We start from the raw sequence: 21,020 nt of genomic DNA on the forward strand, positions 1-21,020 counted from the left end.
ATATATATATATATATATGACCAAAAAGAAAATAAAATAAGAAAATTAGAAAAAAAAAAAAAGAAAATATTTGCAAAACACATATCTAATAAAGGACTGGTAGTTAGGCTGTAAGAACTCTTAACTCAGGAACAAGAATACAAACTACCCAATTTTAAAAATGGGCAAAATATCTGAACAGATGCTTCACTAAGTAAGAAATATGGATGATAATATAGTTTGGATATTTGTCCCCACCCCTATCTCATGTTGAATTGTAATTACCAATGCTGAAGGTTGGCCTGTTGGGAGGTGTTTGGATGCTGGCCGGAGGGGGATCCCTCATAGCTTGTTGCTGTCTTCGTTGATAGTGAGTTCTCATGAGATCTGGTTATTTAAAAGTATGTATCACCTCCCTCCACCCCTTGCTCCTGCGCACCATGTGAGAAGGTGGCTTCCCCATCCACCTTCCACTATGATTGGAAGTTCCCTAAAGCTTCCCTAGAAGCCAAGCAGATGCCAGCACCATGATTCCTGTACAGCTTCCAGAATTATAAGCCAATTAAACCTCTTTTCTTTATATATTACCCAGTCTCAGGTATTTCTTTACAGCAATGCAAGAATGGCCTAATACAGATACTCAACATCATTAATCATTATGGTAATTCATACTAGGAGTTACTACTACACACCTAGCAAAATGGCTAAAATTAAAAAAATACTAGCAAAACCATGTGCTGACAAGAATGAACTAGAGCTCTCACATACTGCTGGTGACAATATCAACTGGTATATGTAAGTTGGGAAACAGTTTGGCAGTTTGTAAGTAAACCTACCATATGACCCAGAAATCCAGGAATTTACCCCAAAGAAATGAAGACATATGTCCCTCCTCCCACACACAAATAGAAAAATTATTACTCTCCACAAACTGAAAGTCCCCAAATGTCCATCAACTGATGAATGGATAAACAAATTGTGACATATACATACAACAGAATCTGACTCAGCAATAAAAAGAATGAACTTCTGATGTGTGCACAAAAATAAAAAATGGGTAATATGTTCTTATACACCAATAACAGACAGAGAGCCAAATCATGCGTGAACTCCCATTCACAATTGCTTCAAAGAGAATAAAATACCTAGGAATCCAACTTACAAGGGATATGAAGGACCTCTTCAAGGAGAACTACAAACCACTGCTCAACAAAATAAAAGAGGACACAAACAAATGGAAGAACATTCCATGCTCATGGATAGGAAGAATCAATATCGTGGAAATGGCCATACTGCCCAAGGTAATTTATAGATTCAATGCCATCCCCATCAAGCTACCAATGACTTTCTTCACAGAATCGGAAAAAACTACTTTAAAGTTCATATGGAACCAAAAAAGGGCCCACATTTCCAAGACAATCCTAAGCCAAAAGAACAAAGCTGGAGGCATCATGCTACCTGACTTCAAACTATACTACAAGGCTACAGTAACCAAAACAGCATGGTACTGGTACCAAAACAGAGATATAGACCAATGGAACAGAACAGAGTCCTCAGAAATAATACCACACATCTACAACCATCTGATCTTTGACAAACCTGACAAAAACAAGAAATGGGGGAAGGATTCCCTATTTAATAAATGGTGCTGGGAAAACTGGCTAGCCATATGTAGAAAGCTGAAACTGGATCCCTTCCTTACACCTTATACAAAAATTAATTCGTGATGGAATTAAAGATTTAAATGTTAGACCTAAAACCATAAAAACCCTAGAAGAAAACCTAGGCAATACCATTCAGGACATAGGCATGGGCAAGGACTTCATGTCTAAAACACCAAAAGCAATGGCAACAAAAGCCAAAATTGACAAATGGGATCTAATTAAACTAGGGAGCTTCTGCACAGCAAAAGAAACTACCATCAGAATGAACAGGCAACCTACAGAATGGGAGAAAATTTTTGCAATCTACTCATCTGACAAAGGGCTAATATCCAGAATCTACAAAGAACTCAAACCAGTTTACAAGAAAAAAACAAACAACCCCATCAAAAAGTGAGCGAAGGACATGAACAGATGCTTCTCAAAAGAAGACATTTATGCAGCCAACAGACACACGAAAAAATGCTCTTCAACACTGGTCATCAGAGAAATGCAAATCAAAACCACAATGAGATACCATCTCACACCAGTTAGAATGGCCATCATTAAAAAGTCAGGAAACAACAGGTGCTGGAGAGGATGTGGAGAAATAGGAACACTTTTACACTGTTGGTGGGACTGTAAACTAGTTCAACCATTGTGGAAGACAGTGTGGCGATTCCTCAAGGATCTAGAACTAGAAATACCATTTGACCCAGCTATCCCATTACTGGGTATATACCCAAAGGATTATAAATCATGCTGCTATAAAGGCACATGCACACGTATGTTTATTGTGGCACTATTCACAATAGCAAAGACTTGGAACCAACCCAAATGTCCATCAATGATAGACTGGATTAAGCAAATGTGGCACATATACACCATGGAATACTATGCAGCCATAAAAAAGGATGAGTTCATGTCCTTTGTAAGGACATGAATGAAGCTGGAAACCATCATTCTCAGCAAACTATTGCAAGGACAGAAAACCAAACACTGCATGTTCTCACTCATAGGTGGGAACTGAACAATGAGAACACTTGGACACAGGAAGGGGAACATCACACACCGGGGCCTGTTGTGGGGTGTGGGGGGGAAGTGGGGAGGGATAGCATTAGGAGATATACCTAATGTAAACAATGAGTTAATGGGTGCAGCACACCAACATGGCACATGTATACATATATAACAAACCTGCACATTGTGCACATGTACCCTAGAACTTAAAGTAAAAAAAAAAAAAAATCTCAAAAAAAAAAGTGGGTAATACGGTCAAAAGACTATATACTACATGGCTTCATTTACAGCATATTCTGGGAAATACTATAGTATTAGAAAACACTTAAGTGGTTGCTAGGGATTAGGTTGAGGGAGGCAACTGATTACATGGGGGCATGAGGGAAATTTTTATGGAAATAAGCTATATTTGATTTAGTGGTATTTAACATCACTATATAAGTTTTAAAAATTCATGGTATGTACACTTAAAATGGCAAATTTTACTTATATAAATTAAATAAACCTGACTTTTTAAAAACCTAATTTGTAATAACATACTCACTGTACACTTATGATTTGTGAACTTTTCTAATTGGATACTTTACCTCCAAAGTACACTTTTAAAATAACAGCACAGGTGGTAATCTGGTCCCTAAAACGAGTGTAGGCATGTTAAACATAATACACACAATAACAATGCATAATTTCTCAAAGGGCTTTCATGTATGTCCGAAACGATGGGGTTTGGCCTAAATTATTCCTAATATTCTTTCATGCAAAGATTTATACCACTCTGAGACTGCAATTATCTCATTCACATACTATTAAATACTAAAAAAAAATCAAGCAGAGAAAGTTTAATAACTAATTAAAGATCATACAGTCAATCAGCAACAGAAGAAAATTAGAACCCAAATCCTTACCATGGTCTACAAAGCTCTACATGATCTGGCTCCCACCTACTTAATTCTCTCACCTCCTCCCCTTCCAACTTCTCTACTTCATCCCTTCCCACTTTCCCCCTCAAATCACACAGCACTTATCATTACCTGATATGACTTTCTTCTTTTATTTCTCTCACTCCCCCAGAATGAAAGTATCTTAACAGTATGGACTTTCTCTCGTTTGTGTACCATGTAACTCAGACTGATTGAGACATGGGTATTAGGGTAGCCCCTAGCTGGGCAGAGGAGCAAAGCTGACTCAGGCCTCCAGTCTTCTGTGGAGACTCAGCTCTGGCCCTCCCATCTGCGTGGACTGTTCTGTCCCAGGGTCTTCTTTCGGTGTTTTCGTCTCACAATCTCAGCACAGAAGGGACATCTTTACTTGAAGAGGCTTTAATGCCCTGACTAGAATCTCCAGTGCAGACTTGAACAGTAGTAATAGCAGACATGAGGAAAACTTTCAGCTTTTCAATAGTCTGTCTGCCATCAGTGAGATGCAAATAGAGAGGACTCCTAGTGAAATAAATTCTATGAATGAAATCTATATGGAAAAGCCTTCAAAAGGAGTGCTAATGTTATTCTGCAGGAGACAGAAATCATAGACAAGAGACAAACCATGAGTGTAAAGATTGTACAAAAGCCTTCAGTAATCATTATTCCCTTCAGAGACATGGGAGAATTCAAAATAAAAAGAAACCCTTTGGACAATTTTAGAGCAGGACAGTATTTGATCTATAGTCACCTCCAAAACATACATGAGATATCACACTGAAGACAAACTTTATGACTGTAATCAGTGTGGAAAGTTCTTCAAAAACAGCTCTTGCTTTGCAGTGCACAAGAGAATATACACTGGGCAAAAACTCAACACAAAGACCGTGGGAACCTTTAATAGGAGCGCTCATTTTACTGTGCACTGGAGCGGATATCCATGTTGGAGAAAACTCGACAACAGCACTGACTGGGAAAAAGCAGAAACTTTCACCTTACAATGGCTATACACACATGAGAGAAACACAACGAATGCGATGAATTCAGGAAAGTCTTGAGCAGGAACATATTACTGAATATGTTTAGACACATTCTGGGAAGAAAGGCTATAAATGCAATGACTGGGAAGGTTTTCAGAAGTTATTCAACCTATGCCTATAGAAAAAGGTGAGGACATATAAAGGAGAGAAATCATATATGTAATGAATATGTTAGAAAGGCTTCAATAGTCCTTCTTGCCTTTAAAGATATGAAAAGTCACACTGGAAAGAAACCTTATGACTATATACCACATAGGAGGGCCTTCAGCCAAAAATTTTCTCTTGTTCTACACAAGAGAATTAATACAAGGAAACAAATCATATGACTGTTTAAAAAAATCAGTAAGGACATATATTTGAAAATTTTAATTAGGTTCCAATTCCAGGAAAGATGGAGTACGCATACCCTACCTTGTCTCTCTCACTGAATACAACTATAAACACTGGAAGGAATGCATAGAGCTTAATTCTAGTTTCCCATCTGGCATGTAAGGAGCTTAGAAGTTTTCACTTCATCTAACATGTAAAAAACTAAACACGTTGAAAAATCAACAACTCTTCTTACATTCTTTAGAGAAGGGAAGTCACAATGTAAACTGCTGTGCCAAAAGTTGGAGAGAGACCGGTGACTATAGAGAATGCAGAAACCCACAAGCAGCAACCTCAGTGGGAACCAATACAGAAGTAGGAAAACCTGAACTGTAGTTGATGAATTATTGGAGGCTCAGGCAGACAAGCCTGAGAAATCAAAATTCTGAGGGGACCCAGTTTCAGAGGGGCCCCAATCTTTTGTGAGTTTTATCTCCTGGAGCACTATGAGGCTCTCAGTCAGTATTGAAGAAAAATCCACTCCTGCTTCCAGGAGGGGCAGAGGAAAGTAACCATTTTGAAATGTATCAGAGAATGGTATTCTTCTTAACCATCAGGAGAAATTATTTTCCCAGAGCTTAACCACACTTGTGAAAGAAAAATACCAAACTTCAGCCTCCTCTAGCCATCCTGTTCCACCTACTATGAGAAGGGAGGAAAAAAAAAAAAAACAAAAAACAAAGAAAAAAACAGAGAAGCACTGGTAAAGTTCATAGTGAAGGGGCACAGCCTCACCAAAAGACAAGAACTTACCAAAGTACTATAGATGCTTCCTTTTCCCACACACCTGAACACTACATTACTAAAGGTTTATTCACCACAGTTCCTTCCACTCAAAACATCATGCCTACCTTTCAGCAAAAAATTGCAAGACACATTAAAAGGCGAAAGATAACTGTTGGAAGAGACAGAGCAAGGATTAGAAACACACCTAGTTACAATGTGTCCAGATTTGGTTCCTTCTGATGGGTTCCTGGTCTCGCTGACGCAGACCTTCGTGGTGATTGTTAACAGCTCTTAAAGGTGGCACTGACCGAAGAGTGACCAGCTGCAAGATTTATTGTGAAGAGCAAAAGAACAAAGCTTCCACAGCACAGAAAAGGACGCCAGTGAGTTGCTGCTGCCGGCCGGGGTGGCCAGCTTTTATTCCCTTATTTGTCCCCGCCCATGTCCTGCTGATTGGTCCATTTTACAGAGTGCTGATTGGTCCATTTTATAGAACGCTGATTGGTGCATTTTACAAACCTCTAGCTAGCTACAGAGCGCTGATTGGTGTGTTTTTACAGAGCACTGATTGGTGCATTTTACAAACCTCTAGCTAGCTAGAGAGCACTGATTGGTGTGTTTTACAAACCTCTCGTAAGAGAAAAGTTCTCCAAGTCCCCACTCGACCCAGGAAGTCCAGCTGGCTTCACCTCTCAACAGCAGGGATTAAACACCCTGCTATAAACTGGTTCTGACTATAAATGTAAACAATTATGATTAATATGCTATGGGCTTTCATGAAAAAAAGTAGACAACATGCAAGAACAGATGAGTAATATAAATAGATGGAAATTCTATGAAAGAATAAGAAAATGTAGATCAAAAACATTAGAATAGAAATTAAGAATGCCTTTAATGGGCTCATTAGCAGACTGGACGTGGCTGAGGAAAGAGTCCGAGCTTCAGGATATGTCAATAAAAACATTCAAAACTGAAAAGCAAACAGAAAAAAGAACAGAACACCTAAGAACTGTGGAACCACTACAAAAGGTGTAAATATGCATAATGGGAATAACAGAAGAAGAAATATTTAAGGCAATAATGACTGAAGATTTCCCCAAATTAATGTCAGACACCAAACCATAGACCAGAAAGCTCCGAGTACCCCCAGCAGGATAAATGCCAAACAAACTATGCTTCAGTAAAACACATTCAAACTTCAGAAAATCAAAGAGAAACAAAAAAAATCTTAAACCAGAGGGAAAAAAACCTTACCTACAGGGAAGCAAAGAAAAAATTATTAATATATCTGATATCTCCTCAGAAACAATACAAGAAAAGAGTAGAATGAAATAAAGTGGTTAAAAAAAAACAAATCTAGAATTCTATACCCTGCAGAATCATCCTTCAAAAGTGACGGAGAAATAAAGACTTTCCCAAACAAAAACAGAAAATTTGTTGCCAGAAGACCTGCCTTGCAAGAAATGTTAAAAGTTCTTCAGAGAAATAAAATGATAGCGGTCAGAAAGTCTGATCTACATAAAGAAAGGATAAGCTTTAGAGAATGAATACGTGAAGATACTTTTAAAAAAATTCTTAATTGTTCTAACAGATAAGTTGTTCAAAATAATAATAGCAACAATATATTTGATTATGTATGCTTGTGTGTGCTATGTGTATATGTATAATATACACACACACACACACGCACGTGTGCATGTATGCATGTGTGTGTGTGAGTAAAATAAATGACGACAATGATATAAGGGATGCCAGGGAGGAATTAGGGATATTTTGTTATTACACAGTATCTGCACTACCTGTGAAATAGTATAGTATTATCTGAAAGTGAACTTAAATTTATTGTAAATATATATTGCAAATTTTAGGCAGCCACTAAAAAAGGGGAAAAAAGAAGTGATATAAGAAACGAAAGAAAATGGAATTACATAAAATTTTGAATTAAAACAAATGGCAGAAAAGAGTAGAAGACAAAAATAGAAACTGTGAAGGGCAACAAACAGAAAATAGTAACAAGTATGATAGATATTAATCCAACTATATGAATAACCACTTCAAAGGTCAATGATCTAAATATACCAATAAAAAGTCAAGAGATTGTAACAATGGGTCAAAAAAACAGATCCAACTAATGTGTTACTTATAAAAAACTCACTTTAAAGGAGTCAAATCCCCAACAAGACTTAACAGTCTTGGCTGATGAGTATGTAACAAGAGAGAATCAAAACACAAGGCAAAAATGGATAGAACTACACGGATAAATAGACGAATACACTATTACACTTGAGACTTTGACAGCCTTCTATCAGAAATGGACAGATCCAGCAGGCAGAAAATCAGTAAGGACACAGTTGAACTCAACAGCACCATCAATCAACTGGTTATAATGGACACCTATAGACTACTTCACATTACAACAGCAGAATACATATTCTTTTCAAGCACACATGGAATGTTCATTATGAATGAACACATTCTGGGCAATAAAGTACACCTTAACAAACTCAAAAGAATAGAAATCACACAACGGTTGCTCTAAGACCACAAAAGAATTAAATTAGAAATCAGTAACAGAAAGATAGCTGAAAAATCCCAAAATACTTGGATAGTAAACACACATTTAAATAACACACAGTTCAAAGAAGAAATCTCAAAAGAAATTTTAAAATATTTTGAACTAAATAAAAATACAACTTTTCAAAATCTGTGGGATGCAGTGATAGACTGAAATTTATAGTGCTTAATAGATATATTAGAAAAGAAAGATCTAAAATTAATAATCTAAGCATCTATCTTAGGAAACTAGAAAAAGAAGAGCAAATTAAATTGAAAGCAAGCAGAAGAAAAGAAATAATAAAAACTAGAGCAGAAATTAATGAAATTGGAAATGGGAATCAATAGAGAAAAATCAACAAAACCAAATCGTGGTTCTTTGAAAAGAAAAAAATTTGAAAAGATCAATAAAATTGAGGAGCTTCTAGCCAGGCTAAAAAAGAGAGAGAGAGAGAAAGACACAAATTACTAATCACAGAAATGAAAGAGGGGTATCACCACAGATTTCATGAACATTAAAATGATAATACAGGAATATTATAAGCAATTCTACACCCACAATTTGATGACCTAGAAAAAATTACCAATTCCTTGAAAAACACAATCTGGCAAAATTCTTACAAGAAAAAACTGACAATCTGAATAGGCCTATAACTATTAAATAAATTTAATCAGTAACTGGTAACCTTCCAAAACAGAAAGCACCAGGCCCAGATGGGTTCACTGGTAAATTCTACTAAACATTTATGGAAGAAATTATACAAATTCTCTACAATCTTTTTCAGAAGGTAGAAGCAGAAGGACTACTTCCTAACTTATTCTATAAGGTCAGCATTACCCTAATATGAAAACCAGACAGATACAACAAGAACACTACAGAAATTTCTCTCATGAACATATGTGCAAAAATTCTCAATAAAATATTCACAACTCAAATCCAACAATGTATAAAAGGAATTACACACCATGACTAAGTGGTATTTATACCAGGTATGCTAGACTAGCTCAACACTTGAAAATCAATTAACAAAATCAATCACATGAACAGGCTAAAGAAGAAAAATCACATGATCATATCCATATGATCAGATCCATAAAAAGCATTTGACAATATCCAAAAGCGTCTGAAGACTGAAAACAAATATTATCAGGCAGACTGGGGAAAGAGCACAGAACTTAAAGTTCTGAAGTGGTATTGAGTTTACTGTGTTTTTCCCTTGCATTTTACCTGGCTTGGAGAGCTCAAAACTCAGAGAAGTATCTACTGGGTAAGATCAGAAAAAACTCCAAGAGAATCCCTCCCTTTCTGGTCTGAGGACCAGAAAAAGGGGCCCTTATGGCTCCAAGAGACTGGAGGAAATCTCTCCCTTTTTTTCCCTTTCCCCCTTTTCTTCCATCCCAGCTCCCAGGCAATTTCATGGCAGTAGCAGCACAGATATGGTAGTGGTGACTGGGCAAGCACCTGAACTGTGAGAGAAGGGAATCTTTTTCTCTTATCTCAGGAGTTGTGGTCCCAAGGGTGTGAAGCACATCCTCATTGCTGTTGCTTTTTTCTCTGTCTGTTCTCTCATCACTTGGTCTGGATGAAGATGCAGCTACAGGAAGTGACTGGCAGAGTAGTTAAACTGAAGCTCCCATTTTCTGTCCAGAGGACTGGGCAGAAAGGTCCTGGGGAACTGGAAAATGCTGGTGAGATTGTGGTGAAAAGAGATCATGAAAACAATCCCATAATGTTGTATATGAACTATTGGGCTCACCTCTGAGTTGTGTGTGCATGGATCTGATCCTAAACAGCATACTATAAGCTTTTATAACAGAGCTACAAGTTATACCACTACTCTGGTCCCATAATGCACAGTGGGTCACACTTGCGGGACTGATCTAAATAGCGCTGCAAATGCTTTAAAACTTGAACGGATATTTGACCACAGACTCCAGAAGGCAGGTAGAAAACTGTCCTGGACATAATCTGGGTGACTGGCCTGTGACACACAGACACAAAAATCAACATTCTCCTTAGGATTTAAACAAAACTCAGGGTCTCATGAAATAATATTCAAAGTATCTAGGACAATCCTAAACTATTTGGCATACGAATAAACAGGAAAATCACGACTTGAAAGGGAAATGTCAATAAACAAATGTCAACCCTGAGATGACACAGATGTTGAAATTAAAAAAAACAAAGACCTTAAGGCAACTCTGTAACAATGCTTCACTATGTAAAGGCAAACATTCCCAAAATGAACGGAAAGACAGAAAGTCTCAAAATCTGGCATGTATTTTACCTGTAAAGAATATCATGCTTCCTATCAGCCAGATTTCAAGTGCTCAATAGCTACATGTGGCCAATGACTATGTATTATACCATGAAGTTCTACACCTATATTCAGAATAAAGTCCAATCAGCCTGTAGAAAGTAAGATTAAGAAGTGTGATCCAACCGCCAAAGACTAGAAAAATCCATGGATGATTGCTCTTACCACATCCCCCATTCAACTCACCTATGTGGTCTGTGCAAAACACAGACAAATCTTGGAGAATTACAGTAAATTTTTGTAACTTATTCAGTTTGCAGCTCCCACTATTGCTACCATTTTAGATGTAGTTTTGTTGCTGAAGTATATATTAACACATCCCTGGCACCTGGTTTGCAGCCATTGACCTAGGAAGAGAACCATCAGAAACAGTATGTGTTCAGCTGTCAAGAGTCAGCTATGTTTTCACTGTCCTATCTCCTGTTAATTCTCTGGCCTCTAGGTCATAATCTAATCCACAGGTACTTTAAGTGCCTTTCCATTCCATAGGGCACTATTCTGGTCTACCACACTAATAGTATGTTGATAAGACTTGGTGAACAGGAAATAGCAACTAATCTAGGTACCTTGGTGAGAGGCTTATTGCAGAACTTCAGGTTAATCTTAGGGCAGACCGTTAGCATTTTGGAAAATAGCTATGCCATCCTCTGCGAAAAACTATTATTCTTTTCTGAAAGAATAGTTTTTGGCTTATCACAGGGCTTAGAATAAATGGTTTGACCATGTGCCACCATATTACCATGTGACCTGGGCAGCCTGCCGTGAACTTAGTATTATTAGACCAACAAAACAATATAATTGGGTGTGCACTGCAGCACTTCATCATCAAATGGAAGAGTGTACGTGAGATAAGGCTTCAGAAGGTTCTTGAATCATAAATAATCGGTATGAGCAAGTAGCCATAAGTCCATGGCTCCTACTTTTGCTTCATCATTTCTTTTCTCTCAATTTGGATGTATGATCTGATCTCATGGAGAATTTTCTAAGACCATCTGACTGGCGAAAAAAAAGTCAGGCCTTGTTTAATGATGGCTCTGCATGACACGTAGATGACAACAGCACAGCAGCCCCATTCAGGGGTGGTCCTGAAGGAGTGGTGAAGTGAAGAAGTGAAGCCCTCCCTGTGGCAGAAATTTGAGCAGGGCCTGATTGTCCATTTCGATTGTAAGCAGAGATAACAGAGGTACTGTTCTATACTGACTCATGGACAGTGTTTAATGGTTTTACTGGATATTCAGAAACTTGGAAGGAACAATTAGAAAACTGATTACAAAGATATCTGGTGTCAAAGAATTTGGCTGTATCTCTTTGAGAGGGAACAGACATGAAGTAATTTATGCCCCATGTGAATACCTGAAAAAGAGCAAACATAGCAGAGAAGGGGCTGCTTAACCTGGTAAACAAGATGGCCTGTTCTGGGGACTCAGTCAGTCTCAGCCAATGAAAATGGCCTACCCAGCCACTCTACCCTACCCTCATTAACAAAGGGGTGGAGTTTATACATGGACTTAGCAAAATGAACTTCCACTCATCAATACTAATCTAAGGCCACAGCTGAATGATCACCCTACCAACAGTCCATACATGTGCTGGGGGACAGGTAGGTACATATGCCAATATATGGTACCATTCATAGGACGATCAGAAAATTACCTCTCTGCTCATTTCCAGCTCCTTGTGATTTCCCCTTCCTTCTAATAAATCAACTATAAATTTAAAATAAATTTTGTTACATTAATTATTTACCACTTCTGTGTTTATAGTGCAAAGGTTTTCAGGTTTGTCTTATTCTGCCCCCTTGTGGGAACTAGCTCTTCAATCTTTCACTAGGAAAAAAACATTAAAACCAACTGCTCTTCAAATGAAACAAAACAAAAAATGTATCAACTCTATAATAATTTTCCCCAGGCTTTACCAATAGATCCCTTCCTAATAATTTCTTATCCCACTGTTTATGACCCTTCAAAAAGACTTATAAAGTTTTTTTACAACTTTTATCTCTTACCAGAAAAATTCACATGAGAATATTTTAAAATAAAATCTTTCTAGATGTTCATACCTTTCCGAACCTTCTTTTCCTTTTTTTTTTTTTTTGAGATGGAGTCTCGCTCTGTCACCCAGGCTGGAGTGTAGTGGCACGATCTTGGCTCACTGCAAGCTCCACCTCCTGGGTTCACGCCATTCTCCTGCCTCAGCCTCCCAAGTAGCTGGGACTACAGGTGCCCACCACCACGCCCAGCTAATTTTTTTTTTTTTTGTATTTTTAGTAGAGACAGGGTTTCACCGTGTTAGCCAGGATGGTCTTGATCTCCTGACCTCGTGATCCACCCGCCTTGGGTCTCTCAAAGTGCTGGGATTACAGGCGTTAGCCACCGTGCCCGGCCTTCCAAACTTTTTAGTTGTCATGCTTTTATTCCTTTTCTTTCATAAAGGTGAATAAGCAAAGAGTGGCTTCTACATGGCTTCTACTGTTAATTAGGCCAATTATCATAAGCTAAATAGGCTATTTAATATGTTCTGATACAAAATGTGCTTGGGGCCACGTATTCCAAGAGCTTAAGATTATAAATTAATTATCATAATCACTTTGCAAATCTGAACACTCATATATGAGGAAATAGTGGAATACATAATGGGTTACTTAGACTATCAACCAATACACAGATTTTAAGAAATTAAGAATTTAAGTATGTTCCTGGAGGGATGGCCACGCTATACTGTTAATTGAGACAGAAGGGGAGAACTAAAACTGCATTTTATTTTTCAAAAACCTTCAAACTGGTTTATATATGCATATGCATCCTTGCATATGCCAGTATGAGCTCAGACGAAAACATGGAAAGATACAAACTGAATGTAGGTATTTGTTACTTTAGGAGAGTGTAACAGGAAGAAGCCTTAACATATCCTTTTTAAATGTCTACATTGTTTGGTATAAATTAACTTTTTAAAAAATTAATGAAACTTTAACAATACATTCTAAGACATATCCCTAACATTCTAAATAATAATGAACTATTGGCCTCAAAGTTGGGGCTATGTATTCCAAGAGGCATCTCAAGTTTAATTTTATAAAAATAGTGTGTTTTAATTTCAAAAAATCTACAACAAACTAAATTTCTGAAGAAATACAGAACAAGCAATAAAGATATTTCAGAGGGATTTATCATTTAAGCTCAGATCTTCCAAATATTATCCAACCACCAACAAATATATACTTTATATATCAGAATGAAAAGGTTCTAAATACATGCTACCAACAATACTGATTTGGAACTTGGGATGTAGATAAGTATAAAGCCAGAATATAATATAAAATTAATATTTCCTGTAGGAAAATAATAGTCATTTCATTATTCTGCGAATTAAATGAGGATTATGTGAAAGCACCTAGTTCACAACCTGGCACATAAACAGAACAGTCTTGTTCATTAGTAATGCTACTATACTAGATATATTCTTATACTGAGGTAAAGAAATAATACACTGAATATTGAAATAATTTCCTTGTCACTCTATGTAATTAACCACAGTTGGTTCAATAAAGAAATCACTGTAACTTTCCAGACTGAAGAATAATTTGTGTGTTTCAAGAGCATAAACATCTCATTTCTACTAAATATTTTACATATTTACAAGGAAAGAGGATCAGAATACAGTATATTTGACAATTTAATATACTAGTTCTACTGACACACCAGCATGTATTAATCAAATAAAGTTGGCTACAAATAATGGAAATCATGCAAAGCCACACTGTCCGCATTTTCCCATCTTCCAGCATGAGCTGGTTTCGTGGACATCATTACACCAGTACACATCTTGTACACCAGAACTCAATGCCTGCATAATGCTATTTTTGCAAAAGAAAATAAAAATTGGGTTTCAATCATATCATGCTGGTTCATCTACCCACTTAATGTCTAGAACCAAGTAAGTTGCTTACATATATACATTTCGCTAATGAAAAAAAAACATTTAATGCAGAAAATGGAGCCAGTAAAACAAACAAACAAAAAAACCAACTCTGATAAAGTAACTCAAGATTACTGAAATACAGAATCCGAAATCCAGGAATTATAGTTTCCTTCATCAAACTTGATAACCTAAATACAATGCACTAGCACTGTTCTGCATGCAATGAGCCTACTATTAATAAACTCCTACATTACTAGGAAAAATGGAGACCCAATAGACAAATAAGACAAAATATAATAAGTAATATAGTGCAATTATATATAATATGCTATTGGAAAGTAGAAAATAACCACCTAACCTGCGGCAGTCATACTGGGGTTAAACTAACACAATCAGTTTTACAGTCACATTTCAAGAGCCTGTCTCCCTTCTCCTACATATAATAAGCAGAAGACACTGGAGGTCTCTGCCCCTAAACTGGAACAGTGAGTATGAGCATGTTTGAGTCAAAATCCACTGTACCGGAGACACAGATCAGAGGCCAGGGAACTTGTTAACACAAAGGAAAGAAAAGGACCCTCATGCACAGAGGGTAAGACATTGGCACAGTCCAACAGACAACATATATTTCTGCTGCTACTGGAGAAGAAACATGAAATAGAAACTGTATCCACAATCAGGCAGGGCAGATTATCAGGCAGTATGCACCTATATGGGGATGAGCTGTCTACAGCTAGCATTTGTTCTGAATGAACTAGCATCTGTCCCTGTAGGTTGATGTTCATGCATACTAATTTTAAAATATTTTGAGTGCTATCTATGTTGTAATAAAATGGAAGGGCACTGGTTCTGGGTTAAGATGAAGTAAGCACATTATGCCTTAACTGAATGTAACTAAAACCCCTGAATATAACTGAAAATCCTGGCAAGAATGATGAACCAGCAATCTGAGACTCAGAAAAGAAAACAATAGCGGGCAAACTGTGGAAGAAAACTAGAACTTAAAGTACAACCAGTTCAGCAATGAGTTTCCGGCTGTTTTTTATGTACCCCAAACCCCAAGCCTGAATCCAAATCCCGGAACTACACACCAGGAACAAACACAAAGAGATACAAAATAAGTCATCTCTTTCTGGTTAGAAAGTGGGAATGGAGGGCCTCTATATGGGACTGAGTGAATGGGGGAAATCTCCTGGCTTTTTCTTTTTTTACCTTTCTCGTCCAGCCCTGTCCCTAAGCAAGCCCATCTCACAACCAGCAGCTATAGCTGAAGAGACACATAAATCTCTGAGGAAGAGTAATTTTTCTTATCAGAGGACCAGTGGTACAAGTAATGTGACAGAACTGCAAGGAGAAATAGACAAATCCACACTTATAGCCTGAGATTTCAATATTCCTTGCTGTTAAACAAGTAGAAAGAAAATCGGCAAGAATATAGAAGACTTAAATAACACTATCAATCAACGTGACCAGGTTGACATTTATAGAACCTTCCACCCTAAAACAGCATAATACACATTCTTTTTAAGTGCATACAAAACAGTTATTAAAATAGATCATTTCCTGGGCCATAAAACAAGTCTTAACAAATTTAAAATGATTCAACCTACAGAAAGTTTGTCCTCTGATCACAATGAAATTTAAGTAAGAATCAATAAGAGAAAGATATCTGAAAAACTTCCAAATGTTTGGAAATTACATCAACACACTTCTAAATAACACATGGGTCAAAGAAAAAATCAAAAGGGTATTTTTGAACTAAATGAAAATACTACTTATCAGAATCTATGTAACTAAAGCAGTAAACAGAAATTTATAACACTAAACTCCTATATTAGAAGAGAAAGCTTTCATATCAGTGACCCCAGCTTCTACCTTAAGAAACAAGAAAAAGATAAAATTAAATCCAAAGCAGGCAGAAGAAAGAAAATAATAAAGGACAAAGTATAAATCAATGACACAGAAGACAGGAAAGCAATACAGAAACCAAATACAAAACTGATTCTCTGAGATGTATAAAACTGACAAATCTTTGTCCAAAATGATCAGGACAGTGAGAAAGAATACCCAAATTACAAATATCAGAAATGAGAATGCTTACATCACTACAGATTATGCAGATATTAAAATGTTTCTCAAGAAGAAACACGTAATTTGAATAGTCCTATATTTATTAAATAACTTGAATTCACATTTAAAAACCTTTCAGCAAATAAAATTCCAAGCCCAATTAGCTTCTGAGAAATTGTATCGAACAGTTAAGGATGAAGTAATATCAATTCTACACAATGTAGCTTAGGAAATTGAAGAGGAGGAAACTGAAGTCGAAACTTCCAACTTATTCTATGAGGCCAGCATTATTCTGATACTAAAACCAGATAAATACATTAGAAAACAAGAAAATGAAAAGTCAATATTCCATGTGAATATAGATGCAAAAATAATTTAAATTCTTAGCAAATCAAATACACCAACCATACAAAAACAAAGTCACAGGTCAGACCTGCCCTCCTTTAGAGCATTGCTTCCTATCATAATAGTCCAAATCAAATAAATAATGAAACTATTTGTACCACATAATTAAGTAAACTGATCATGTTTTCTACTGGAGGTGACTGGCCTGGACATCAACTACTCTGGATTCTGCTAAAGAACTGACGACATTATTCTAACATCTCCTTTCTTACACATTATTTATTTTCCCTGTAGTTCAGAACTTTCTTTTGCTTACTATTTTATGTATTTATCACCAATTCAACCTTGAGTCTCTCATCAGTTGTCTAAAACTTTTCTAAAGACAATTAATTGCATCAGGTTTCTACCAATCTCATTTTCCTGAAGACGACTCTTCTGGAGGCTTCTAACCCACTCCAATCTGAACTGCTAGCCCTCTATCCCCTTCTTTTTATTGTCATTCTGAAGGATCTTTCTGCTTTATTGACTTTCCTGTCTCTTGTAATTCATTTCTTTCATTTGGCTTTTTCATTTTGATGGATCACATCCTCCAACAGATTCCTTAGAAAGTATATAAGACAGGCAGATTGTTTCTGAAAATGTATATATCTAATTCTATTCTTATATTTGAATAACAGTATCAACACATATGGAATTCAGAGATTGAAAATTATTTTCCTTCAGAATATTGAAGATGCTGCTTTATTTTTCAGTTTCCAATGCTACAACTGACAAGTGCAAAGCCAACTCATTCCCTCCCACCCCCCAAAAGCATGAACGATCTGTTTGGCCCCAGTGACTTCAAATTTCACCACAATGTGCCTTAGTTTGGATCCATTTTCATCCATTGTACTAAGCACAGAGTGAGCCTTTTCAATCCGGAAACTTTACGCTCTTAAGAAAATTATCTTGAATCATCTTGATGATTTCTTTTCCATTTTCTCTGGTGTTTCTTTTGACAACTATTATTTGAATATTGAAATTCCTGGACTGATCCTGTGATTTTTCTTAACACTCCTCCTTCATTTCTTATTTTTGTCCTTTTGCTCTATTTTTTCAGTTTCTTTCAGCACATTAGCCTCTGATAATTCTACAGAGCTTTTGGTTTTTACTATCAGAATTTCAATGCCTAAGAACCTTTTTTAAAGTCATAATATCACTCTTTTATGTACTTCTTTCTTGTCTCATGGTTATTTTCTCTTATTTCTGGGGGGATAATAGTTCTATAATTTTCCTCTGCAAAAATGTATGTCTCTCCAAGTTGTTTTATTCCATTTAATTTCTATCTTTCATACATTTAGAGAGTTTCTTCAAATATCTACTAATCTTTGTTAGCTGCTTATATTTAAGGGCAGTGGACTGAAAAGCTGATTTGGAGCTTTGATACATGGAGTGAGCTAACTGGCCTGTTTATTTCAGGAATCTCTGATGACTAAATTTCCTCTTTCTTCTTTTATCTTCCTTTTTTTGGTCAGATTCTCCAGAAAAGACATTTTTTTTTTCCAACCTCCTGCCTAAAATCTGAAGGTCTAACTGCCAGTATTCTGGAAGCCCAGTAGGAGAAAGACAGGAGAGAGATATCTAAGGTCCAATTCTCCCATTTTTAGCATGGGACTTCTGCCCTCAACTATGCCTGGTGTCTCCCAGGCTAGAGTGTTTCTGGTTTTCCCCACTCCTAAGGATAAATTTTGCTTTTGGTTAGGGGTGAGGAGTTCAGCATTTGCCCAGCTGACTGGTTAGGTGGTTTTGGGGAGCAAGTTCCAGAAACCCAATGCTTCTTCATCTGACTTTCAACCAATTGTCACTGCATCTCCATTTCCACACACTGTCATTCTCAAGCTTTTTGAGACCTCTTGGTTGTTTTGTTGATTTCCTCTGCTACTGCTGGAGTTCAGTTTTCAATTATTCATATACTCTCCAGTTTCTGAAACTGTGTTGATATTTTCTCCTTCCAATCCTTCTTTACTGATCTTTCAGTGGGTTTCTCGAGGTAACAAACGTTTTATGCTCATCCCATCTTTTACTCCTAATATTATTTCTCATTCATTTCAACTCATTACAGATAGTTTTTTTAAATTTTCTTTCTGGCCAGGCGCGGTGGCTCACACCTGTAATCCTAGCACTTTGGGAGGCTGAGGTGAATGGATCACTTGAGGTCACAAGTTCCAAGACCAGCCTGGCCAATATGGTGAAACCTCATCTCCACTAAAAATACAAAAAAAGCCGGGCCTGTAATCCCATCTACTTGGGAGGCTGAGGCAGGAGAATCGCTTGAACCCGGGAGGCGGAGGTTGCAGTGAGCCGAGATCAAGCCACTGCACTCTGCACTCCAGCCTAGGCGACAAAGCAAGATTCCATATCAAAAAATATATATATTTCTTTTGAATAAAGAGATATTACAAATAATATCTCTAAAAAGTTAAGAAACATGCTTTTAATATCGATTAACTCTAACAATGATACAATTCTTGGTGACTTCAAATTGAGATCAGGTAGCTGTCCTCTGGATCACAGAAATCCCTGGTTTTGTTGTTTGAAGTTTTAGCTTTGTTAATAAAATTCAATTACACTCATTGATTTGAAAAATATTTTAACTGACAAAGCTCAGAGTAAATTAGGTAAGCGATTTCAAACATCTATATTTGATATTTAATAAAATTTAAGACATTTAATAATTACAATTTAGTAGTAATTTGTACTAATTTTATTTTTAGAGTTTTACATAATCTCATTTTTATATCAAAATATGTTTACATGGAAAATAAGAGTGAATAAGATAAATTCCAGACATAGTCATAATACATGCTTATTACTTAAGTATGATTAAGTATTAGCATAAGTTAAAATTTTCAACTCATTATTCCTCTTTTTAATCAGCAACAAACAATTTTATAAAAATAGTACAGCTCTAAAAACTGGGAAGAGCAAAGTTAGAGAAAAAGAGGGACACGATTATAGAATAAATAAATCTGAAGCTTTTACAGGATTAGAAACTGCACAGGATTAAAAACTGCACATTTGTAAATCTCAGCTTTATTTTATTTTATGCTATTAAAGATTCTTTGAAAACCAAACTCAATAAATGATTGTCTGAATTTTATAATCTATTCATCATTTTGGGTTCTCAACTCATTCTCTTTGAGATCATTCATTCACTATTTATTTAGTGACTACTATATACTATGTACTTATTATTGGCACTTAAGGATACAGCAGTGAACAAAGCATAAAAATCACTGCTATCATTAGGAGATATACCTAATGCTAAATGACAAGTTAATGGGTGCAGCAAAACAACATGGCACATGGATACATATGTAACAAACCTGCACATTGTGCACATGTACCCTAAAACCTAAAGTATAATAATAAAAAAATTAAAAAAAATTTTTCAAAAAGGGTAAAACAAACAAAAAAAATCACTGCTATCACGAAACATCCATTCTAGTTTTGAACAGAGAAAATAAACAGAATAAATAGGAAGGTGGTAAGTACTATAAAGAAAAGAAAAAGGAATACAGAGCTGGTGGTCATGCAATGTTAAATAAGTTAGAAAAGGTCTAACTGGGTATTTCACTGACTCAGAATGTTTTTACCTAGTTTTGAAGTTGTCCCTTCAAAAATTAATCAAAGGCCTGTGATAATAAATTTTAAACAGAAAAGGAAAATAAGTAGGAAGATCCTAATATAGCAATTACCAACAAAAACCATTTCTTCTGAGACAGCTAAGACAACAAATATTATATTGATGAAATTTAAAAAGCCAGTGTGTGACGATACTCCAACAAATGTTGTTGCTGAAAATTCACTTTTGGTTACATTCCAAAAGTGATATCCAGATATATACCATAATGCTTCAAAATTACTTAAACGTTAATATCATTTAAAAAAACAAGGCACTAGACAATATTTAATTTTCATATATCTTGAATAAATAATATATAGATTTTTACATCATATCATTTAAATCCTAAATGAGAAACTAGAATATCTAAACTATACCATGGCAATATCCTAGTTTCCAAATTAAGTACTAGAAAGAAATATCTATTGTTATTTTTTGAAATTTAATAATCAATTTGATGA

The 21,020-nt window shown here is 36.1% G+C and overlaps 1 protein-coding gene across 7 annotated transcripts in view; it reads right to left on the reverse strand.

Moving 5' to 3' along the window:
* The window catches only part of TANC2 (tetratricopeptide repeat, ankyrin repeat and coiled-coil containing 2), a 486,082-nt gene that overhangs the window by 347,800 nt on the left and 117,262 nt on the right, over window positions 1-21,020 (reverse strand). The window lies entirely within an intron of this gene.

This window comes from Hylobates moloch, unplaced genomic scaffold, assembly GCF_009828535.3.
Source record: "Hylobates moloch isolate HMO894 unplaced genomic scaffold, HMol_V3 SCAFFOLD_19, whole genome shotgun sequence".
In the NCBI taxonomy this organism is placed as follows: domain Eukaryota; kingdom Metazoa; phylum Chordata; class Mammalia; order Primates; family Hylobatidae; genus Hylobates; species Hylobates moloch.